Consider the following 25,849-nt stretch of genomic DNA (forward strand, 5'->3'; position numbering starts at 1 on the left):
ACCAGCCATATTCTTCAAAAATTAGGCAAACAGTGATGCTAGTCAGCCACAGAGAAACAGGAAGAAATACTGAGGGGGAGAGGAGAGGATATTGAATTCAATTTTGAACAAAAGTGCTAACAGAGACATAATTAACAACAGTCAGGAAAAATGTACCAATTGAGTGATAATGAAATCTAAAGGAAGAAATGATGGCTAAGTATGCCTTCCCTCCTGCTTATATTCTTAAAGTTTTTAATGTCCTCTGATACTGGTTGACAGTCAACCAGGCCAAAATCTTTTTACCAAAAAAGAAACAAACAAACAAACCCCTTACATTTTGTAAAAGAAAACAGTGGAGGGAGAAAGAAGCAATACTTGTTATTGTACCACTTTGTGTCACAAGATGCACACTTTTTTTCTCCCAAATATAAACCAAAAAAGAGGATAGGCCCACTGGACAACGTCAGAAGGAAAACTAGGATATGCGTAAAATAGTAAGGCATTTTAGTATAAGTCTGTTACCTTATATGAAGAGATTATTAGCCAAACAGGAATGTTATCTAACGTTCTGTTCTGTTAACATTTATACAGTGTTAAATAACAAGAAAAATAACTTTCTGGTAGAGTGAATGTGTTATTTTTCTTAAGTCTCTCTCTTCTACTCTACCAAATTTATGATAATGAAATAGTATTATTAATGATCTTTCACAAGAGTAGAACATTTGTACCTATCTTCTGGTTTTAATTTAAAAAGTGTGAAAAAATATTTTCAGTAATCTTAAAAAGGTCCCGCCAACCAGAAGAGATGACACACGTTGCACCAGATTCATAAAGGGCAAAGTTGTTTTTGAAAAAGAAGTAGTTAAAATCTCATGAGTTAACAGATTAGGGGCCCCTCCAGCATCTCTGAGTCATTTACTAAATCATAACCACTACGAAAGGAGAGAGCTCTTCTATGAAAAGAGAATGAAACTTCAGGAGACAGAGGACCTTTTCACAAAAAGGTCTATTTTCTCTTAAATTGCAGTTGAAATCGCTGAACAGTCATTTAGCCTTGAGAATATTACCAATGATAAATGGGAACAGGCAAAAGCCTACATAATTATAAGCTGTACTCTGTGCTCTTAATTACCAGCACAGAACTCTACGGCTCTTCATACCGCTGCTTTTAATTTCCCTGAGGACACCTAGAGGCTGCTGGGCAAATGTTTGCAAGTCACAACTTGTCTTATTAGAAGTAACTGAGAGAACTCCAGTGAGAAAATAAATAAGGTTTCAGAGATATCCAGATCTCCATTCCTAGTCATTCCCAAGATGTTTAGGTTGTGACTTTAAATGTATAATATGATAGAAGTTTAAAACCAGATACAGTATTTTTATACCATGCAACACACTTTCTTACTCCTACTGTTGAATACTCCTGAAGACAGGACTAAAAATCCCTGGGTAGCCTGACAAACCAACTTCTCAAACCTGCCTCTGTGCCAAAATTACCCAAATCTCTACTCTTTTCAGGGCCACTCCAGTTTTCCTCAAATGTGAATATTCAGATCTAGTTAAGTCCCAGATCCCAAATGTGAATATTCAGATCTAGTTAAGTCTAGCTTGTTATGCTACCCTACTGTGGAGGAGCAAGAGTTTATTAAAAAATTTGATTCTGTTTCATTTCCTTTCGCATCTGGAAAAATTAAAAAGATGCTATAAAATAAGATTCCAAATCTTATTTTTAACTGAGACCACATCTTGTGTAAAATGTGTTAATTTCTCTCTTAATACAAGTTAGAGAATCAAAATTAAAAAGCCTAGTCAACCAAAGATAGAATCAGAGTTGAAGTGCAGAAAACATGTCCAGTCTAGATATGCTTGTTGATGGGTGAGAGTAAATAAGCTGTAGCCTTTCTGTGGACCTCGGTTCCCTCATCTGTCCCAGTTTAGAATGTCTGGGGTACAGCATGCTGTAGGACATGGGTTCCCAACCTGTCAGTACATTAGAATAATCCAGGGCAGTTTCAAAAAACAGATCAGCCACCCCTGTCCAAGACTTCTTGGATCATAATTTTTTTTGGTGGAGAGGGGGGCGGTGAGGGGAGGAAGAGGGAGAAGCAAGTGTGAAAGATTTAGAATCACTGCCATAGGGGATCAAGTCATAACTGGGAAAGCACTGTACTCTGTAAAACACTACACAAATATGCACCAAGGCAGGGAAATAGGCTTTCATAAAGTGTCCTTTTGTTCCACAGTGATCTGCTTTATGAACTGTTCCAAAAGAAGTGTATAGAATTGAGAAACAAAAATAGCAGTTGCTAAGGTAGATGTTCTTAAAAAAAAAAAAAAAGGTATTTTGATACTTTGGCAGATGGTCCAGAGCAATAGCACTCTTGTCGATCTTGATTCCATGAAATTTCCACAGTTCATCAGTCTATGTGACAACTGCTTTCTCTATTAATGGAAGAGACACCATTAATGGCATTTGCACTGAAGTTCATGCTGAAAGAGAAATCTGAGTGTGACCAGAGTTCTCCCACCAAGCAGTCCTTATAACTTGATTCTACCCCTACCAATACTCTAAATCATCTCAATTCTATTTAAATTCTCTAACTATCTACAGATAGTTTAGAAAGGGCATAGATCCCAGTGCCATGCCTTCAATCCGAATAGGCACACAGCTATGAACCAGAAGGACAATCTTAGTCTTATAATTGAATGGGAGGCTTCCCAACAGTGGTGGTGGTTCCCTATTTCCTCCTGGGAAACCTTAGGGACAGGGGTAGAGACTGACACCTGCTGAGGTAAAAACTGCTTGCTACTTTACATAAACTACCTTATTTTAATGTTCCCTTTCCAGATAAGGAAACTGAGCTTCAAAAGGTTAAATACGTTGCCTGAGTTCAACGAATGAGAAAATGGAAGACCCAGATAAATCCAGGTCTCTTTGATGTGAAAGTCCAACATCCTAGCTCTTTTCACCCTAATTTAGTTTTTATTTTATTTTTAATCAAAGCATAACACATCTACATTTTAATGAGTAAAATAACTTTATAAGGTTTAAGAAAAACAGTAGTACCTTACTCTCCTCCCTTCCCATTTCCTGCTTCACCTTGGCAACAATTTTCAGCTCTTTTGGTTGATTCCTCTTTTTTTTTTTATAAATTTATTTTTATTTTATTTTTAATTTTTGGCTGTGTCAGCTCTTCGTTGCTGCACGCGGGCTTTCTCTAGTTGCAGCGAGCAGGGGCTACTCTTCGTTGTGGTGAACAGGCTTCTCATTGCAGTGGCTTCTCTTGTTGTGGAGCACGGGCTCTAGGAGTGTGGGCTTCAGTAGTTGTGGCACGTGGGCTTCAGTAGTTGTGGCACGTGGGCTCAGTAGTTGTGGCACGCGGGCTCTAGAGTGCAGGCTCAGTAGTTGTGGTGCACGGGCTTAGTTGCTCCGTGGCATGTGGGATCTTCCCTGACCAGGGCTCGAACCCGTGTCCCCTGCATTGGGAGGTGGATTCTTAACCACTGCGCCACCAGTGAAGTCCCTTTTGGTTGATTCTTTTTGGTATTATCTCTGTATCTCTAAATAACATGTTAATATTGCCACTACTGAGTTTTCAGTTTTACTTGTCTTCCCACTATGCAAAATAAGGATTCAGCTCTCTTTAAAATCTCCCCTCCCTTTATATTCTCTCCATTCTCCTCATATAGTTATATCCTATTTTTTGGTTAGATTTGCATTCTACTTTAACTTTCTTATGACTACGTAATGCTATTCACTGCTGAGCCATATAATATACTATGGCTCCTTTTCCTTTCCTGAAAAACATTTTTCCTGAAAAAATTTCTTGTTTGTTTCATTTCTTATTATCATTACTACAACTCCTCAATCCACTGAGACACTTCAATTATTCTATCAATTTCATCTTCCTAGAAGAATCTCTCCTTGACCTTTCTGACTTGCTCAAGTCTAGATTTGTTGATTTCTATGCCTAGAGGAAAGCCTTCATCTTGAGACTTTCTTTCAACTTGAATTTGATGATTCCCTTTATTCACCTCTCTCTCTAGCTGAATCCCTCATTTTCAGTATCCATCTTCATCCTTCTTGTTTTACTCCCCAATTTGGTGAAGTAAACCCTCTAGTAGCTTCCTGATAAAGTGCCTGCAAAGTAAATTTTTTGAGACCCTTCATAACGGAAAATATCTTTACCCTCAGATTTAAAGGACAGTTTGCCAGGTTAAAAGTTCTAGGTTGGAAGTAATTTTTCCTCAGAGTTTTATAAGTTTTACTATGCTCCCTTTTGTTTTTGTTGAAGTCCAGAGCCATTTTGATTTCTGATCTTGTACTTAACCCACGTGGAAGTTCACCCTTCAGTTCTTGCAAATTTTCTTGAATAACTTTTTGAGCAATTTCATTCCTTCTGTGTCCCTTTCTATGACTCCTACTATCTGGATGTTAAATTTTCTGAAGTGGTACTCTAACTCCTCCCACCCTCCTTCTTCTTGTTTGTTTATTTATTTATTTTTAGCTGCATTGGGTCTTCGTTGCTGCGCGCGGGCTTTCTCTAGCTGTGGCGAGCGGGGGCTACTCTTTGTTGAGGTGCACAGGCTTCTCATTGTGGTGGCTTCTCTTGTTGTGGAGCATGGGCTCTAGGTACCCGGGCTTCAGTAGTTGTGGCATGCGGGCTCAGTAGTTGTGGCTCGTGAGCTCTAGAGCACAGGCTCAGTAGTTGTGGCACATGGGCTTAGCTGCTCTGTGGCATGTGGGATTTTCCCGGACCAGGGCTTGAACCCATGTCCCCTGCATTGGCAGGCAGATTCTTAAGCACTGTGCCACCAGGGAAGTCCCCCTCCTTCTTTTTAAACAAACACTTCTTCCCTTATTTTATAGATAAAAATATCTTAAGCCTGTTGTCTTTGACAACCAGCATTATGATATCAAATGATATCTAACCAATCCTGAATAAAAATTAATAATCAAAGAAAGTAGTGGTGCTTTTGGAGCTCCATTGAGGCTGCAGGTGTATGAGCCAAACAATGGTCTACCACCAATTGCCCAGTTCAACCAGAGCAGCTCAACTGTGATTAGTTATATACATTGGGATTTCAAGTTTGAAAAGAATCACAGGCCTAAAGGTAGATTTCCACCACCTCCACCCCTAAAATGATTTATAAATCTTTAACAAGTCTACTTTTTGTGGACAAGTAGAGACAAGTGTGGGTGATTTAGTAAGTAGAAAAAGGTCCTCTGCTGGGTTTCCCCCACTGCTGAGACTATTCTGCTTCTGGGTAAATATTCTACCAGGGTTCACACTTGTGGTAAGATGCCAGTTCAAATCTACAGAAGCTTCAGGATGGGGGAAGGATCACATAGAGTAAATATGACGTCTTCCACTCTGCCCTAGAAAAGAAAGTCACCTGCTTTTCCCAACCCCTCAGGGTATGAATAATAATGAGTTCATATTCTATCTCAGAAAAGTTGCCATCTTAGCAAACGAAGAGGTGAATAAGTGAGATACATCCTGTCTTTTCTCTATCTTAGCTCTGTTTGCCTCCTCACTCACACAAAGCAACAGAAGCAAAAAGCAGAAAATAAGTCAACAATGTAGTATATACACATAAATAACATCCTCTGTCTTAGATGGTTAAGGTAAACCTTTAAAGACACTAAAAAGTATGTACGTTTTCCTTGCCTGAAGAGAGGAAATGGAAGAGAACTGTCACTCCTGACATTTACTTACGATCATTTCCCACTTTTAAGAAAGTTCCATAACACAAGCAGCCAATTCCCCAAAATGACAGCTTGCATTTCTGTTCTCACTTTCCAGGTTGTAAACTTCGGTTATGGATATACCCATAGCACACTGCACTACACTGTTACTATGTTCCAATCAGGCAGCTAAAATAATAGAAACTTAAATATCATAGATCCAGTAGTGTCAGAATTTGGATTTCGTATTTTTTTCATAAGCTGGATTGCTAAATGCATCAGGATAAACAAGGTAAGACAATCCCACTGATCAAACCAAAAGCTCCCCAGACCAGGTTCTCCACTATGCTGGATGTTAAAACTTGGTGAAACTTTTTGTGCTATCTTCTAAGAGTTAAAAGAAGACTTTATAGCCAAGACCACACCCATGAGTCTCAGCTTTGCCTCATTTCCTTTTTTATCTCCAGTAGGACCTCTCTCAAACTGTTTATCAAATTCTACGGGTTGAAGTGCAAAACTAAATAGTATTAACACCAAAAAGGAAATTAGGCATGTGATGTTCTACCCATCTAAGGTAAACATAAACACTGCATTGCTCAGTTGTGGTTGGTTGAATCCCTGGATGTGGAACTGCCAGTATGGTGGAACCACAGATACGGAGGAACCTTAGATACAGAAGGCTGACTGTAAAATATATGCAGATTTTCAACTGAGCAGAGGGTTGGCATGCCTAACCCCTGTGTTGTTCAAGGATCAACTGTAGTTAGAATAGTGAAGTTTTACATCAACAGGCTATCTATTTTTTACCATTTCCTTACAGATAATAGGTATGCTTTTAAAAAACATGCAAGTCTTTATTTATTTAGGGCACGCCCCCCAAATTATGCCAATAATTATCTGTTCTAGATTAATAGATGATAATTTAAGATACTCAAATATCCAAGATTTGACATAATGCCTGTATTCTTCTGTAAATAACACTTACGAGTGTCTTGAAGTCTCCTCCACAGTTCACAGATGTACACTGCTAAACTCCATTATCTAAGGTAATAGTCTTGAAAGTAATCAAAAAATATTTAAAATAATCATTTATAAAAGTTAGTAACTCTACCAAAGATTACATAATACAATACTATCCACATATTAACAGTAAACCATTAGCTGAGTAAAACGGTGGGCTTTGGTTGGATGGTTTGTATTCCTTAGAAGCCAGCCCTGTTCTTACGTGTATGCAGAGGCCATGTACATCCCTAGACGGTGCTACTGATTTTCACTTCAAATTAAATAAGTAAAAGCATGCTGAGCTTGCATATGTTCTCAACCACTCCTTTTGAAACTCCCCTATGGGATTTGGCTAGAGTAGAATGTCAGCTTGGTTACTACCTCTAAAGCAAGAAATTTCCTGGCAAAATTGGGAAGCTGATGACAACAAAGTGAAACTGATGCTTTCTCAGTTGAGTATCCCTCCTGGTTTCTTTCAGGGCATAGAAGAGCTTGCCCCTGTAGAAGCAACACTCTTTCCTTCATAAACTGGAGTAGAGAAGAGAAAAAACAGTAAAACACTTTATTATCAGCCTCAGTCTACCTACAGCATTTTCCCAGAACAGGGGGGAAAAAAAAAGGTGGGGGACAAAAATAACCAGGATCAGTACAGCAGTTCTTCTTTCTTGACATTATTGGTGTTTCACACCCTTTCTTTTATAAGGATTTACTCTAAGGAGTTTTTGTTTGTTCGCCTTTTAAAGTTCTGGACCTTTTTGCTGAATATTATTGCTGTTTTTAAGAACAATGTACAATTGACCCTTGAACAACATGGGTTTTAACTGCATGTATACACTTACAGGTGAATTTTTTTCCCACTAAATATATACTACAGTACTATACTATCTGAAGTTGGTTGAATCTGAGGATGCAGAACCTCAGACACGGAGGGCTGACTATAAATTACATGCAGATTTTCAACTGCTGGTAGGCTTGGCACCCCTAACCCCCAAGTGTTATTCAAGGGTCCACTGTACTTTCACATGGGTTCATGAGTGAATTCTTTCAGACCTTCAAATAGAGAGCTCTTAAGCTGTATTTAAACTACCTCAGAGCAGAGAAAGAAGGAACTCTTCTCAATTCTTTTTAGAAAATCAGCATAGCCTTGCTATCAAACTCTGCCAAAGATAACAGTAAAAAGATAACTACAGATGAAACTCAATTACTGATTTTAAATAAAAATGTGACCGAAAAGAAACCTATATGCTTAAATATTACACAATGACCAAGTGTAAGGTTGGTTCAAAAAGTAGAAATCAAGGGTAAAAATGAACTTATTTACAAAACAGAAGTAGAGTCACAGATGCAGAAAACAAACTTATGGTTACCAAGGGGGAAAGGGGGGGAGGGATAAATTGGGAGATTGGGATTCACATATACACACTACTATATATAAAATAGATAACTAATAAGAACTTGCTGTATAGCACAGGGAACTCTACTCAATACTCTGTAATGGCCCATATGGGAAAAGAATCTAAAAAAAAAAAGTGGATATATGTATATGTATAACTGATTCACTTTGCTGTACACCTGAAGCTAACATAACATTGTAAATCAACTATACTCTAATAAAAATTAAAAAACAAACAAACAAAACAACAACAACAAAAACCCCAAAAATCTACTAAAACAATTTTCCATTCTAATAGGTCAAGGAAGAAAAGCACATGACAGGCCATGATAGATGCCAAAATGCCGTATGACAAAACTCAACTTCTACTCCTGATAAAAATGTTTAGTTAAGTAGTAATGGAAAGACATCATCTTGACAACAAGAAATATACAGACCAAATGAACATTCAACATCTGTTAGTTAAAACTGTTCTCCAAGTGCTAGCCAATGCAAACAGACCAAAAGAAAAAACAAAAACAAAAAAACCCAACTTCAGACACAATCCAAAATCCATTCCCTGCAAAAATCCAGGTAGCTAGAAATATTAAAGACACTTCCTTGATAAATAAAATTATTTGAAATTTACTCTAAAATTCATATTTAATGATGAAACAGTAAAAACATCCACAAACTAAGAAATATGATAAGGATGGCCTGAATCAATGTTATTATACACCACTGTTCTGGAAAAGCTAGAAATTTATTAAACCAAAGAAAGAAAGAAGTATAAGGAAGGAGATAAGATTATATTTAGATGACTGTTTTCCTAGAAAATTCAAGAGAAAAAAATTATTACAATAAGTTTAGAAAGTTGGCCAGATATATAAATTATCTACATACCAGTCACAAAATATTACTGGATGGCTAAAATCCCCCCCAAAAGTTATGTTTTAATGAAACATAAACAGTTTACTTTAAATTTTACCTGAGAAGAGAACGCAATCACCAAGGATATTTTGAAAAAGGCAAATGAAGAGGGACTTGCTTTATGCATTACTAAAAAGTGCCTAATCAAAGAGATTGGTATTTGTGTAGGAAGAGGCAAATAGAACACAGCAACAGAAGAATCCAAAAAAAAAAAGACTCATGTACAGGTGGAAATTTACTATATTAAGGTAGTATTTCTAGTCAGTTGGGAAAGAATTGATTTCAGCAAATGATTTCAGGGAAAATGGCTAAACCCTATCTTATACAATGTACAAAAATAATTTTCATATGTTTTAATGAGTAAAGCATACAAAACTATAAAAAGAATTAACAGACAATACAGGAAAATATTTTAATAATTTTTGAGTAAGGACAGCATTCTTAAGCGATACAAAACCTGGGCATTTAAACCAAAGACTGATAGTTCTTGAAAATATTTGCCATATAATTCACAGAGGATTAATATATCTGTATCCTAATGAAATACAGATAATTTTGTAGAACAAGAGCAAAATATATAGACAGGCAATATCAAGAAATGGTTAACTACATATGGTACATCCAGGCAAAGGAATACCATGCTGACATTAAGATAAAGTAGAGCTACATGTGGTAAGATTTCCACTATATATTTTTCATCTGAAAAACCAGATAATAGAACTGTATGCATACATAATCTCATTTTCATAAGAAAGCGAAACAACATGTTTACATACACATGAGAGATGTGGAAGACGTTGGAGTACCTGTGGTTGGGGAGAGGGCTGTGAAGGAGTTACATTTTCTGCTTTATACATGACTATCACTTTAGGGTTCTCCTCCCCTCCCTAATGAGAGGGGCAAAATAATTTTTCAGCAGAATACAGAGCTTGCTTCTCTGCTACCTCTCGTTTGAAATGTGTATTCCAACCGTGGTAGGGAAGCAGATCACGTTATTTTCCTTCACTTTCATGTCATTTCACTTCCTTTACTACCGGTTTCTCTCTTAAGATATAACTTGTCAAATGAATCTGTGAGATAAATGACACTTGACATAGCAAAGGCTGCTCTACTTCTGCTTGTTACAGCATAATAAGAGACACAAAGACTCTTTGGTTTGAGTGTCTTCCCCCTTCTTTCTTCACTTCGTGACAAGCACAGCTTGTGACACCCGTAACTCGTCGCTAGTCAGTTTACGCCGCGCTGGGGATTCCACCTAACGCCCGGTTCCCACTGGGGGCAGGGTTTGCTTCTGCTCTTTCCGCCTCAGCCATCTATTCTCTCCGTGACCCTCGGGGAAGTTACCCAACTTCTCATTGACAAGGCTATGATAACACCCCACAGGAAAGCTGAGAGCAAAACTGTGCAATAATCTTGGGGGAAAAACAACAGAAAGAACCGACGAAGTTTTCGGAAGAGTAACAACGATAGTACTAGCTTCTGCAAGGCTGCCCGCGTCCTCAAAGGAGGCTGGGACCTCCAGGCGGGGTCCACTGCTCACCCTGATATCGCAAACCCTGCCTCCCCGGTGGCTAGCCAAGAAGTCAAGTCACCGAGAGCAGCCGACGCGGAGTCGGGCAGGATCCCTCCCCTGCTGCCGTCGCAGCGGGGTCCGTCGTTGCTGCGCTGACGTCGCGGGCCCGGAAAGCCCCTCCCTGGTCCGCTCGGGGATGGGGACCCAGGTGGTTTCTCTCGCACTAAGTCCCTCCCCACTCTGAGAACTGGTTGTCTCTGCAGCTCCTCGGCTTCTCTCCCTGCGGCGCCCATACGGCCAGCGTCGCTCACACACACAAGTTCTCTGTCGCCGTGCCCGACGGCTTCGGACACACCAACTAGCTCACGAAGTGTCTTACTCACAGTTCAGGGCTTCCGCGCCGCTCTCTCACACCGCGGGTCGCCGGCGCCCGGCAGAGTGACTCCAACCGGAAGTTGTTTTCCGTTCCAGTTCAGAGGGCAGCGCCTGCGCGCGGAGCATTAACCCTTCACCCTCTACCTCTCCAGGCCTGGCCTCTCCGGCCCCGCCCCTCCCCGCCCCGCCCACTCTCGCCCCTCATCCAAGCCAAGCCCCGCTCATCCAAGCCCCGCCCAGCGCAGCCCCGCCCCTCCTCGCAGGGAAAACCACAGCCACGGAAAGGCGTACAATGTCAAGTTTAAAGGTCACCTGAGTGTGTTGGCTAGCTTTTTTGCCAAACAACAAATAACAGGGTCTAGCATCACCCAGTGTGTGAGCTGAGAATCACCTGAGAGGCTTGTTAAAGACGTAGATTCACCCCTAGAGATTCCCAGAGTTCAGAGCAACTGGGGTGAAGCCCAGGAACCCGAATTTTCAACATATCCCTATATGAATGTGATTAAGGTGATTAAACTCCACACTCTGAGAAAAATTACACACACACACACACACACACATTTGGTTTTCCCCCAACTAGTAACACCTTTCATTAAAAGTACTTGCTAAAGTTGAATGATTGCTACATGCAAGTAGACCTTTAACATTTCCCATGACTTACGATTCCCCATTATTCCGTTTCCTAACCATGCTTGAATATTCTCCAAGATAGAAAGTTTAGACAGATAACTCAAGAAAAGTTTTAGCTCGAATACCTACTACCTCAGGCAAGTTGCTTAACCTATTGAACACTGTTACTCTAAAATCTGACAAATGACAATGATAACCTACATCACTGGATGGATGGTTGCAGAATCAATCCATAATGTAGGCAAAAGTCGTGGTAAAGTTCAGAATGCTCTGTAAATGAAAGGTGTTGTCTGGAATCACTCATGTCATGCTGGCTCCTTCCCACCACCAAGGTCATCCCGAGGACTCCTTTCAGGAAAAGAGCAGTCAAATCCACAGCACATGTGGAAGCTTCCTGAGAGCACTGAAGGCTGGGACTCTCTACATGGACTGGAGCATAACTGTTCTGGGTGAATGCATGTAGCACTTTCAGAAGCTTCCATGGTGATGACCTACTATTTATTTAATTAAACATTATTTTTAAAACTCACTATTTTTGCATATATCTGACAAGGGTTAATGGTGTTTGAAAAAGACTTTATCACCAAGCACAAGCATACTAAGGGTGCTGAAATAGTGATTTCATAGTAAAGATTAAAATGACCATGAGTACTGTATATTGTTGTCAGGCAGAGCCTGCTCTAGAGCATAGCTCTATATCCATAGACTTGATGAAATTTCCAAAGTTGAGAACACTCCTGAACACTCCTGTAACACTCCTGTCCTAGTGGTCTTGGCTAAGCCATACCTTGACAGGTCTTCAGTCCATCCAAGAATCTTTATTCATCCTGAAAGTTGCAAGGCTAGCCCTGGAATCTTGAGCTCCTTTTTTCTAGTCATGCTGTCCCATATAACTTAGAAGCTACTATCTTCCCAGGGAGGTCCAGGATCTTGCTCCTCCTAGGATAGTATCTTTTCTCTGTTAGAGCAGAAGGATGGGGTTCTGACTGCCTCAGTTTCTCCCTACATTTCTGAATCATGGATGTTTATACTTCTTTCCTTAGGCCAGTAAGTCCAAGAATTTAAAAACTTGCCAAATTGCGGTGTATTCTACTTGGTTAACTTGAATATTGGGCTTATTTTTTAAAGTCAAAGCCAAAACATAATTTAAAAACCGTTTTTAAAAAAAACAACAGAAACTTCTTGTGTATAGCATTATGACCAGTTGAACAGTTTTCTTGTAATAAGTAATTGAGTTAAACATGACAGTACGGCACATTTTAAAAAAGAATTTTTAAGAGTAACTTTAAGTTCACGGTAAATGTGAGAGGAAGATACAGAGATTTACCACATACTCCCTACCCTGAAACATGCATAAGACTGTTTCATCATCAACACTTCCCATCAGGGTGATACGTTTGTCACAATTGATGAACCTACATTGACATACTATTATCATTCAAAGTCCATAGTTTCCATTAGGGTTCACTCTTGGTGTTGTACATTTGATGGGTGTGGACAGAAGCATAATGCCATGTATCTATCATTATAGTATTATACTACAGTATACTGGAGGATACTAGTATACTCTATACACTCTGACATGTATCCATCATTATACTATCATACTATACAAGAATAATTTCATTGCCCTAAAAATCCTCTATGATCCACCTATTCATCTCTCCCTCTCCCTAATCTCTGACAACCACTGATCTTTTTACTGTCTCCATAGTTTTGCCTTTTCCAGATTGTCATATTGTTGGAATCATACAGTAGGTAGCCTTTTCAGATTGGCTTCTTTCACTTAGTAATATGCATTTGAGTTTCTTCCATGCCTTTTCATGGCTTGATAGATCATTTCTTGTTAGCACTGAATAATATTCCATTGTCTGGATGTACCACAGTTTATTTATCCATTTGCCTACTGAAGGACACCTTGGTTGCTTCAACTTTTGGCAAGTTGAATAAAGCTGCTATAAACATTAGTGCACAGGTTTTTGTGTGCACATATTTTCAACTACTTTGGGTAAATACCAAGGAGCGTGATTGTTGGGCTGTAGAGCAAGAGTATATTTAGTTTTGTAACAAGCTGCCAAAGTGTCTTCCAAAGTGGCTGTACCATTTTGCATTCCCACCAGCAATGAATGGGAGTTCCTTTTGCTCCACATCCTCATCAGCATTTGGTGTTGTCAGTGTTCTGGCTTTTGACCATTCAAATAGGAGTGGAGTGGTATCTCATTGTGTTTTAATTTTCATTTCCCTGATGACATATAAGGTGGAGCATCTATTCACATGGTTATTTGCAATCTGTATATCTTCTTTTGTGAATTATCTGTTAAGGTATTTGGCCTATTTTAAAATTGGGTTGTTTGTTTTCTTATTGTTGAATTTTAAGAGTTCTTTTTATGTTTTGTATAACAGGCCTTTATCAGATGTATCTTTTGAAAATATTTTCTCCCAGTCTGTGGCTTGTCTTTTCATTCTTTTTACAGTGTCTTTTGCAGAGCAGAAAAATTTAATTTTAACAAAGTCTAACTTATCCAGCACTGCTTTTGAGCAAATTGAAGGAGCTACTTTGACTATTTCTAATTTAAATAGTAGAATTTAATAATACACTCAGAATCTAAAACTGAATTCATGAGCATTTTGAAATATGAAAGTGCTAAACACTTTAAATAAGGAAAGAAAAAATTAAACACACATTTCTTAACTATATATTTTTATCTCTTTCCACTCCCATGATGTTGTAGTCATGAAGAGAAGTGGCTGCATACTGCTCCAATGTCTGAAACATGCATAAATGCTGGGGTAAGTGGATGAGTTTGTGCTAAAACAGTGTCAAACATTTTCCTTTTTTTATAATGATGATGAATTTTTTAGAAATGACATACAATATGTTTTATCAAGGTTAGGAATTGAGTTGGGATATTCATTTGAGGAATAATTCTTTAAAACTGACATAATTTCACTCTAATTTTCCTTATATTATTATATACCTCAGGTTAACAAGTAGTACTGGCGGGTAGGGTGGAATGAAAATGAGAACTGCAGCTTTATTAAAACTATTTCAGGACCTGTTTTCAAAACTGCTTAATATTTTATTGAGAGTTCAGAATATAAATCTAGAAACAAGGAAAGCTGCCAGTATAAACACTTACTACAACTAACTTGGAATGCCAGGTATGCATCAATGGTCTTAGTCAAATCTTTGATGTGAAATATCACTATTAATAGAATCTGGTTGACTTCTGATTTAGGATGACATCTGGACGAGCTGTTTTTGTCTCAGAGTCTCTGAATTAAATGCCTAATGAAAAATCAGAAAAATATGAGAACTCATAATAGCATCAAAAGGCAGGATTGATGACCAGACCCAGCGCATATGGCTGAGAGGCTGTGCCCTGTACAGGGCACTCGGCTGAAATAGGTGCTCGCTCACTTGCCAAGCCTTGCTACCTTGGGCTTGAGTCTTCCAGAGTTGCTATAACCCTGCTGATAAGCATCCTACTGACAGAATTTGACAAGATTTTCCACCACTTGCAAGAACTGTAGGGCTGAAATGGACATGAGCTTTGTTGTTTGAAGGTGAGCAAACCTGTGACCCTGAAGGATAGTAAGAAAGCTATCTGCTTCTGCTTCATGCCACCTACTAGTGAATTGGACAGTAACCCCACTACTATGTGTCACCTTCAAGTACTATTTTACAACTTGTTGCCCCATTATCCCCCATTAGTACGTGTTTTTCTTATCTATTGATATTTTTGAGCTCTGGTTTGGAGTATACCAACATGATCCCAATGGGAGTGGACAGATGTGATACTCTGTATCTAAGGATATGTGAAGCAAATAATGGAAGGGCCTGGGCAGATAGAGCTGTGTGTTTGACTCTCTGGGAGTTTAGTTTTTCATACATGGCTCGTATCAAGGAAAAGACCAATGATTTTTTCCTGATTAACCAGGAATTCTTTTCTTCATATTAAAACAACTAGGCAATAAGGGTGAGGGATCTCTGCCTCAGGCCAGTATTCATAGTGACAAAGTTGGTAAATGTTAGCTTTAGGTCCAAAAGTTAGCTGTGAACTATGCATGTCTTTATGCCTCCCAGCTCAAGATCTGTGCTGAGGAGCTAGTAGAAATCAGGAAAATAATGAGAAGAACCAAATAAAATCCACACTTCTGGTTAGTAAGGGCTACACAAACCTTGGAATGAGTTTAATACAAGATATAATATACTTGTATTAATGAGTGTAATACAAGATAAAGCATCCCTTTGAAAAGACTGTGCTGCATAAAGGAAGAAGAGCAAAGCCCCCCCAAATCCTGAGAAAATGAACACTCTAGAAAATGGTTTGCCAGAAGCATAAGTAAGTGGAAAGAATCCAATTTGTATTTTCTGTGATACAAGAGTTGAAATCTAAGGCATGATATTAAGCTAAGACAAGAAGGGAGACATAAGAACAAAGTTGGGTAAGTTAAGGCTGTAAGGACACAGAACATGCAACATCAAAATTCAAATATTATTTGAACATAATAAAAAATGGAATCCATATTGCAGAATGTTAAATCAATGATTAGAGAAAAAGCTTGAAAAACTCTCTCAAAATGTGAATGGAAAGGAGAAATAGATGAAAAACCATTAAATGTAATAGTGGAAGGATTGTGCTCCAACTTCTGAAAAAGAGATCCGAGTAAATGGAACAGAAATAGCAACTAAAGATATATCAGAATATATCCGAAGTAATACTTTGGTATAAGACAATCAGAGATGAAAAGAACTCAGTGAGTTTTGAAATGTATTAATGAAAACAGCCCAACATTTTGACCTATCCTGATAAAGATTGTAATGTTAAATTATGTATCCATTCATCTATTCAGGAACTATTTTGTGAGTGCTTGCTATATGCTAAAAGTTAGGGCTACAAAGATTACCAAGTCACAGTTCTACCTTAAAAGAACTTAGTGTCTATTGTGGATGATATACATACAAGAAACAGGCAATTGCTATACAATGTGGTATTACACCATAACAATAAGGGTAAGAATAAGGTACTCAAAAAACACATTGGATGACACTTAGTCTAGTCATCAGGGGGTGAGAGAAAGCTTTCTGAATCTAAAGTATGGAAAAAATTCAATAAGAATACAGATTAAAAAATGAAACTATTTTCAAAGGAAGAAAAAAAAATGAAAAATAGACTTAACTTCAACATTAAACTTCAGAAGCTGAATAGAATAACACGTACAGCAGCCTGAGAAAGATTTGACTTACAAAGTCTATACCCACTCGAATTATCATTTTCATAGGAAAGGAAAACTAAGACATTCTTAGATACCTTATAGTTCAGAGATATTTCACCTATGTCCTGAAATAACTGGACATACACTTCAGTTAGTCAGAAGGGAATCAAAGTGCAAAAACTAAGAAAGGTGAAATTCTGATATAAAAGAAATATCTGTAAATATTTGAAATAATTTAAATATTGGACTAGGTAAAAACTTGTTGCAAATATAATGAGAATATTAAAAGTAATCTTTAAGATATAAGGTCCAAGTATAAATAAATAGGTTAGTAATAATTTGTTCTAAACTTCCTGATTATAGCAACAAAAACTCAAGTGGGTAGAAGAGAGGTGGCAGGAAGGAGAAAGTTCTAATTTACTCATTTTCTTATCTTCTATATGTGAAAACAAGGAAATGATAGGCTCTCATTCTAACAATGATATTATAATTGAACATATATTATTTTAGATTTTTTTTTAAATATAAAGGTAAATAACTACAAGTAGACTTAAAAGCAATTATACTCCAATAAAACCATTAAAAATTATATGCTTATTGTTTATGTTTATGTTTTTGGCCGCACCTCATGGCTTGTGGGATCTTAGTTCCCCCCCCAGGGATTGAACCCTGGCCCTTGGCAGTGAGAGCGAGGAGTCCTAAGCATTGGACCACCATAGAATTCCCCATTTTTTCATGCTCCTCAATAGAGGAGAAAGAAAGGAAAACATTGCTCATGTAATGAAGATGTAAAACTCATCCAATAAGGTAACTCTTGTGAGCACTCCTCTGCAACATTGTTTTTGCACGCATATACTCTGTTCTCATTGTCAACTCTGTCCTCACTGTCACACTCTGACTCTATTGACACCGCTTGTTCAGGCCATCATCAAATTCATATTTACCACACAATCTCCTAACTATTCTCCTAACTTTTTCTCTTGTCAAATTCTAAATTTTATTATGTTCCTTTAGCACCTAAAGTCACTTTCTATTAACCTTAGAATAAAATCCAAACTCTAAACATAGTATGAGGTTTCTTCTTACTTCTCTAGACTCATATCCTGCCTCTTCTTCTGGCTTCTTTCAACACCTCAAATGCTCCGTGTTCTGTCTTTTTCAGGTGTTTGCTAGTGTGTGTTCCTCATACTAGAACATGTTTCCCTCACATTTTGCTTGGTCTATTAAGGCCTCAGCTGAATGGTCTGATTCAAAGCAGGGCCTCACTTGACTTCTCTTCCAGGTTAGAACTATGGGCTCCTATTTCACCCTGTCCTTTCCCCTTTATGACATGCCTCACACTTGAAATTCCAAGACACATATTTGGGTGTTTCTGAAGTTAGGATGACTATTACAACTAATATTAAAGAAACTTGTAACACAGTCTGAGGCCTAGATGATCATTGCCCTCACAAAGGCAAACTCAAGCTGACATAGGCTAATGCAAGCAGGCTATAAATGAGAGTTCTCATTAAAATTGCCCCAGTCATATGTTGGTATTGTCATTTACTAACCATGTGACCAACCCCGAGCTTCAGTTTCTTCTCCTGTCAAGTATAGATTATAATAATACTGGCTTCAAAAGTTGTGTGTGGGGCTTTCCTGGTGGCGCAGTGGTTGAAAGCCCGCCTGCCAGTGCAGGGGACACGGGTTTGTGCCCCGGTCTGGGAGGGTCCCACATGCCGCGGAGCGGCTGGGCCCGTGAGCCATGGCCGGTGGGCCTGCGCGTCCGGAGCCTGTGCTTCGCAACGGGAGAGGCCACAACAGTGAGAGGCCCGTGTACCACAAAAGAAAAAAAAAAAAAAAGTTGTGTGTGTATGTGTATGTGTACAGTGAGATAATATATGAACAGGGCCTGGATTATAGGAGGAACTCAATAAATATTAGCTAATACAGTTGACATTTGAACAATGAGAGGGTTGGGGCACCAACCCCCCTATGCAGTTGAAAATCCACATATAATGTTACAGTCAGCCCTCCCTATCCATGGTTCTGTAACTGCAGATTCAACCAACTGCAGATCGTGTAGTACATGTTTATTGAAAAGAATCCACGTATTAGTGGACCCATGCAGTTCAATCCCACGTTGTATAGATAATATCTGTAACTTAAGTAGGTCGTTCTACATGCAGTTGATTTTTAATTTAAGTAAGTAGTCAGAATTATCATTTAAAATGTCTTTAAAAGTTCACCCTAAGGAAGTGTAGAGATTGTACTTACTAGGAAAATCTCTTACTTTAAATCAATTGTCTTACATATGCCCAAAAAACCAAAGGAAACTGTGAACCAAAAAACCAAAGGAAATCAGAAAATGATGTATGAACAAGACGACATTATCAATAAAGAGATAGAAATTGTAAAAAGGAACCAAATAGAAACTCTGGCACTGAATAGTACAATAAGTGAAATGAAAAATTCACTAGAGGGACAACAGATTTGAGCAGGCAGAAGACGTCAGTGAATGTGATTATAAGACATTTGAAACTATCTAGATAGAGGAACAGAAAGGGAAAAAGAATAAAGAAAAGTGCATAGAGCCTAAGAGGCCTATGAAACATCATCTTGTAAGCCAAAATATGCATTATGGAAGTTCTGAAGGAGAGGTGAGAGAAAAGGAGCAGAAAATATATTTAAAGAAATAATGGTTGAAAACTTCCCAATTTGATGAAAGACTGAATCTGTACATTCAAGAAGTTCAGTGAACTCAAGTAGGCTAAACTCAGATTCACACTGAGACACATTATAATCAAACTGTTGAAAGCCAAATACAGTGAGAGAATCTTGAAAGCAGCGAGAGAGAAGCAACTCTTTATTTACAAGGGATCCTCTGTAAGATTAACAGCCAATTTCACTTTGGAATCATGGAGGCCAGAAGGCAGTGGGATGACATATTTAAAATGCTGGGAAAAAAAAAGAAATAGGTGCCAACCAAGAATTCTATATCCGGCAAAACCATTCTTCAAAAATGAAGGAGAAATTAAGACATTCTGAATTTATGAAAAACCCACAGCTAACATCATACTCAATGGTGAAAGACTGAAAGATTTGTCCCTAAGATCAGGAACAAAACAAGGGTGCTTTTTTTCACTACTGCTATTCAACATTGTCATGGTAGTTCTAGCAAGAGCAATTAAACAAGAAAAAAAAAAGGCATCTAAATTAAAAAGGAAGAAGTAAAACTATATCTGCAAATGACATTATCCTACATGTAGAAAATCCCAAACAATCCACAGGAAAGCTACTAGAGCTAATAAATGAATTTAGCAAAGTTGCAGGATACAAGATCAACACTCAGAAATCAGTTGGTTTCAATATGTTATCAATGAACAATTCAAAAAGAAAATTAAGGAAACAATTTATAATAGCATCCAAAAGAATGAAATATCTAGGAATAAATTTAACCAAAGAGGCAAATGACTTGTACACTGAAAACTACAAAATATTGCTGACAAAAATGAAAGAAGACCTAAATAAATGGGAAGACATCCTGTGTTCATGATTGGAAGAGTTAAAATTGTTAAAATGGCAATACTCCCCAAATGATCTACAGATTTAATGTAATCTGTATCAAAATTCCAATGACTTTTTTCAGAAATGAAAAAGCCAATCTTCAGTTTCATGTAGAATTGCAAGGAGCCCTAAATAACCAAGGAATATTGAAAAAATTAAAAGAGTTGGAGGACTCACACTTGCCCATTTCAAAACTCATTACAAAGCTACAGTAATCAAAACAGTGTGATAAGAGCATAAAGATAGACATATAGACCACAGGAATAGAACGGAGAGTCCAGAAATAAACCCTTACATCTATGGCCAATTGATTTTGAGCAGAGTACAAAGACCATTTAATGGAGAAAGAATAGTCTTTTCAACAAATGATGTTGGAGCAACTGATATCCATAATGAAAATAACAAAACTGGACCCCTATCTCACATTATATACAAAAACTAACTCAAAGTGAAAAAGTAATCTAAATACAAGAGCTAAAACTATACAACTTAGAAAAGACGTAAATAATTGTGACCTTGAATTTGGCAATGGATTCTTAGGTATGATACCAAAATCATAAACAAAAAAATACAATCAAGAAAAAAATAAATTGGACTCTAAAAATTTTTGAAAATAAACTTTTGTGCATTGAAAGACATTATCAAAAGGCAATCTGTAGAATGGGAGAAAATGTTTGCAAATTATGTATTTCATAAGAGTCGTGTATCCAGAATATATAAAGAACTCTTTTATTATATTAGCCTAACAACAGAAGGACAACTCAATTAAAAAATGGGTAAAGGACTTGAAGACATTTTTCCAAGGAGGCTATACAGTTGACTAAAAAGCACATGAAAGGATGTTTGACATCATTAGTCATTAGGGTAATGCAAATCAAAACCGCAATGAGGTATCATGTAACATCCATTAGGATGACTATAATAATAATAACTTAAAAAACAGAAAGGGGACTTCCCTGGTTAAGAATCCACCTGCCAATGCAGGGAACGTGGGCTTGATCCTTGGTCTGGGAAGATCCCACATGCTGTGGAGCAACTAAGCCTGTGCGCCACAACTACTGAGCTTGCGCTCTACAACCTGCGAGCCACAACTACTGAGCCCATGCATTGCAACTACTAAAGCCTGCACGCTCTAGGGCCCACCTGCCACAACTACTGAGCCTGTGTGCTGCAACTACTGAGCCCGCATGCTGCAACTACTGAAGCCCACGCGCCTAGAGCCTGTGATCCGTAGCAAGAGAAGCCACCACAATGAGAAGCCTGTGCACCGCAACGAAGAGTAGCCCCTGCTTGCCACAACTAGAGAAAAGCCTGCACATAGCAACGAAGACCCAACGTAGCCAAAAACAAAACAAAACAAAAAACCCAGAAAATTACAAGTGTTGGCAAGAGTGTGGAGAAACTGGAACTTTCATTCATTGCTGGTGGGAATGTAAAATGGTTCAGTCATTGTGGAAAACAATTTGGCAGTTACTTAAAAAGTTAAACATAGGGCTTCCCTGGTGGCGCAGCGGTTGAGAGTCCGCCTGCCGATGCAGGGGACATGGGTTCGTGCCCCGGTCTGGGAAGATCCCGCATGCCGCGGAGCGGCTAGGCCTGTGAGCCATGGCCGCTGAGCCTGCGCATCCGGAGCCTGTGCTACGCAATGGGAGAGGCCACAACAGTGAGAGGCCCACGTACCGCAAAAAAAAAAAAAAAAAGGAAAGGAAAAGAAAAAGTTAAACATAGAATTAGCCCACAATGTGACCCCACAATTCCACTGTGAGGTATATACTTAAAAGAATTGAAAATAGGTCATCATACAATGTAAATGCATGGTCATAGCAGCACTGTTTACAATAGCCAAAAAGTGAAAACAGCCCAACTATCCTGTCCATCAACAGATGAATGGATAAATAAATGGTGTATACATAGACAACAGAATATTACTTGGCCATAAAAGAAATGAAGTACTGACATATGCTACAACATGGATATATCTTGAAAATACTATGCTAAGTGAAAAAAAGCCAGACAGAAAAACTCACAGGTTATATGATTTCACTTATGTGAAATATCCAGAATAGGTATATTCATATAGACAGGACACAGATTGGTGGCTGCCAGGGATTGAGGAGAGCAGGAAATGCAGAGCAACTGCTTAATGGGTAAAGGGTTTCCTTTTGGGGTGGTAAAAATGTTTTGAAGCTAGATAGAAGTGGTGGTTGCACAACACTGTGAGTGGACTAAATACCACTAAATTGTTCACTTTATAATGTTTAACTTTGTTATGTGAATTTTACCTCAATTTTTGTAAAAGGAAAAAATAAGGAACTTTGAATAAACTATAAACTGAGTTAATAAAAATGTATCAATATTGTTCCTCTATTGTCACAAATGTACCATACACTAATACGTTAATTACAGGGGAAACTATGTTGGGGAGCAGGGGTGCGGGGGAAGAGGCAGGGTGGTACATGGGAACTCTCTATAGTGTTTACTCATTTTTTCTCTAAATCTAAAACTGTTCGAAAAAATAAAGTCTGTTAGGTAAAAAAAATCCAAAAAACAAGAAAAACCTTTATTGTTCTAAATAACTCTTGGATCAGAGAGGAAATAAAACTGCAGTTAGAAAAACATAAAATAATAATGAAATAATGTGAAAATGATATAAACGTGTAAGAACAGTTAAAATGGTACTCAGAAAATTCCTAGCCTTAAATACTTTCATTACAAAATAAGAAAGAAAAAAAATAAATGAACTAAGCAACCAAATCTAAAACTGAGGAAGGGAAAAGTAAAATAATCTAAAAGGAAGGAAAGGCAGTAAGAAAATAGTAATAAAGATAAAAGCAAAAACTATTTATTTAAAAAAGAGCTAACCATAAATGAGATACATCCAAGAGACTAACCCTTTGACATGTTCAATCAGGAAAAAAACAGAGAGAAAACATAACGAAAAGGGTTATCCATATGGTTATGGAGATGGTAAAAATTACAATACCATGTATACCAATACATTTGAAAATTTTGATAAAATTTTATTTATAAACAACAAATAACCTAAACTGTGCGAAAAAATGGCATAAAACCTGAATAGATCAATAACAATAGAAAACGTTGAAAAGCTTTTAAAGAATTACTTCCAAAAGTGCGTGTCAGGGACAGAGTGCTAAGATATGCTCTTTAAACATTTCAAGGAGCCGATAAGTCCCACGAAATTTTTTTAGAACATGGAGAGTTTTGTATTTTTATCAGAAAATTAAAATACAGATGAATTTCACTTATGAATAGGAATGCAAAAATTCTCATTAATTCTTTTTCAGTATGTATTTTCTTAATATAAATTGGTGTAAGATAAATCAATTTGGACACACATTTTGCACACCACTGTTGGTTGTAACTGAATTGTGGTCTGCAGCTAGCAGTGTTAAAATAGGGAGAAAGCTTTTTGCACAATGTGTAGGAACAGCTGCTTTGTCTGAGTGTTGGTTGCTCTGCCTTGATAGGGTTCCTTGGCTACGCCACATTGTTTTCATTCTTTTCTGTTAATTTGAGTTGTGAACTGAATTGTGAAGCCAAAATAATAGGGGAGAGGCGTTTAAGCATGTGGATTGAAGAGAAAATGAGGAAATGTGTAGGTTTGGTTTGCTTTGATCAACCAATTTATTATCTTAACCAGGGCAATAACAAAATATACTTCATAATTATAAACCTACTTTTATTACCGAGGGATGATTTTTAACAACACGTAATTTTTTAAAAATACAATTACTCTATTGTGTAACAACAGGGCACTATATAGTTTAAAGTAGAAAAACCATACAGCTGTCTCTGATGATATCAAAAAGACAATGAATATAGTTTACAATGAAGTCTTGATACACTTTTAGCAAACTAGGGTTAGAGGCATATTTGGTAGTTATTTGGTCTTTATGATTAATGTGTTTATCTCAAACCAACAGCCTACGTCATTCTTAATGTTAACCACTAGGGAAATTCCCACTGAGATGAGAACATGATGAGGTTGGCTGCAATCTCCTCTGTTATTAAACACTGTTCTAGAAGTTCTGGCCAATGTCACCACCAGAAGAAAAAAGAAGACAAAAGTAAATTCTTCCTATCTAGGCTTTGCATGTGAATTACCTAAAATAATTTAGAATAATTTAGAAATAAATAAAATATCAATATAATGACTGGATGCAAGATAAAATTATGTTTTCAAGAACTTTCCTAAATGTCAGCAGTAATTAGTTAGAAAATATAGTGGAAATAATACCCCTATCAAGATAGCATCCCTATGACACACATGAAGAAGATAAAATATATTGGAATACATTTTATAATAAACAACCAACCTATGTTTCCTGAGGCCTTAACACATGGAGAGAAAGAATGTTTGCAGACAGTAAGGTTCTCTCCTGTAAGGATAATTATTTTCTTCAAATTAGTGCGTAAGTTTCATGAAGTTCCAACCAGCTCTTTTGGGGAAGAATTTAACATATTTATTTTAAATCTTCCAGTTGGCCATCTCTCTCATTGTCATAAGTGTTTAAGAGAAATAATTGGATGTTGCTCTAGTTGGCTGCTAGCAGGAACTTCAGTCAGGTTAGACCTGGTATACAGCCATAGGTCCCCCCTTCTGCATGGAGGCAGACTAATGTGTGCACCTGTGCCCAGGTGGAAGTGAGCCCTGGAGGGAGTGAGGAGATGGGGTGGGCAAGTGAGGACAAGGAAGACCTAGGAATGAATTCTAAGCTTCTATGAATGACTTGGCTTCTCTGTGATCTTGACCAAGTATTGTCATTTTCTCCCCATCCGTTTGCAGTTTAGATAAGATAACTCAAAACACTTTTTCAGTATTGTAAGAAGGCAGGGCAGTGGTAACAGAGAGCCATGGAAAAAGAAATGATGTGGATTTATGGTTAAGCTCTGGCTCTACCACTTACTAGCTGGGAGATCCTGTGACCATTTCCCTGTAGCAGACACTCAATAATGGCAGCTATTAATATAACAATAGTAATGATCCTTGAGGTTTAATCTTTTTGAACTATCTACTTATTCTTGAGAATATACTATACTATCTTTAATATTCATTTTTTGTGAAAATAAAGGCCAATTGATAATAGAATAAGACTGGATTGCTATTATTGTGTAAATTTAAATGTTCGAAGGTAGGAAATGCCAAGTGTTCTATAAGGTTAATACTTTACTGTAAAGAAATATTCATAAACATGTGTTTCTTAGAAGATAGAAAAATAGTAAATGTGAGTTAATGTTTGAATGAACACACTGGATCAGGCCAGAATTGACCTTTAAAAATTTAACCAAAAAAAGTATGAATATATACAGTATTTACTTTTCAACCTAGTAAGCGGTATACAACTTAACTTATGCTAAATATATATCTTTTAAGTCTTATGTTATAAAAACCACTCACTGGAGAAGGCTATATTCCAGATATAAACTTAAAAAAAAATCATTTCAAATAAAGACATAAATTCTACCTTAAAAGTTGAGAAGAATGCAAAAAGATCACAGTTTAAAATTTTTTCCTTTAGTCTTGGCTAGGGACCCCATTTTTAAAAGGCTGAATTTCCAACTGTGGCAA

The 25,849-nt window shown here is 37.6% G+C and overlaps 1 protein-coding gene across 5 annotated transcripts in view; it reads right to left on the minus strand.

Moving 5' to 3' along the window:
- Positions 1-25,849, minus strand: part of TANK (TRAF family member associated NFKB activator) — an 87,788-nt gene that overhangs the window by 61,768 nt on the left and 171 nt on the right. The window contains exon 1 of one of the 5 annotated variants that reach the window (XM_019922912.3): positions 10,869-11,017. The exons of 2 other annotated variants lie outside the window; for them this stretch is intronic. The gene's annotated coding sequence lies outside the window, so the exon portion shown is untranslated. Of the gene's footprint in view, positions 1-6,653; positions 6,671-10,564; positions 10,582-10,868; positions 11,018-25,849 lie in introns of those variants that run through there. 2 more of the 5 variants (XM_019922915.3, XM_073807648.1) reach the window with 2 other exon arrangements.

This window comes from Tursiops truncatus, chromosome 7, assembly GCF_011762595.2.
Source record: "Tursiops truncatus isolate mTurTru1 chromosome 7, mTurTru1.mat.Y, whole genome shotgun sequence".
Classification (NCBI taxonomy): Eukaryota; Metazoa; Chordata; class Mammalia; order Artiodactyla; family Delphinidae; genus Tursiops; species Tursiops truncatus.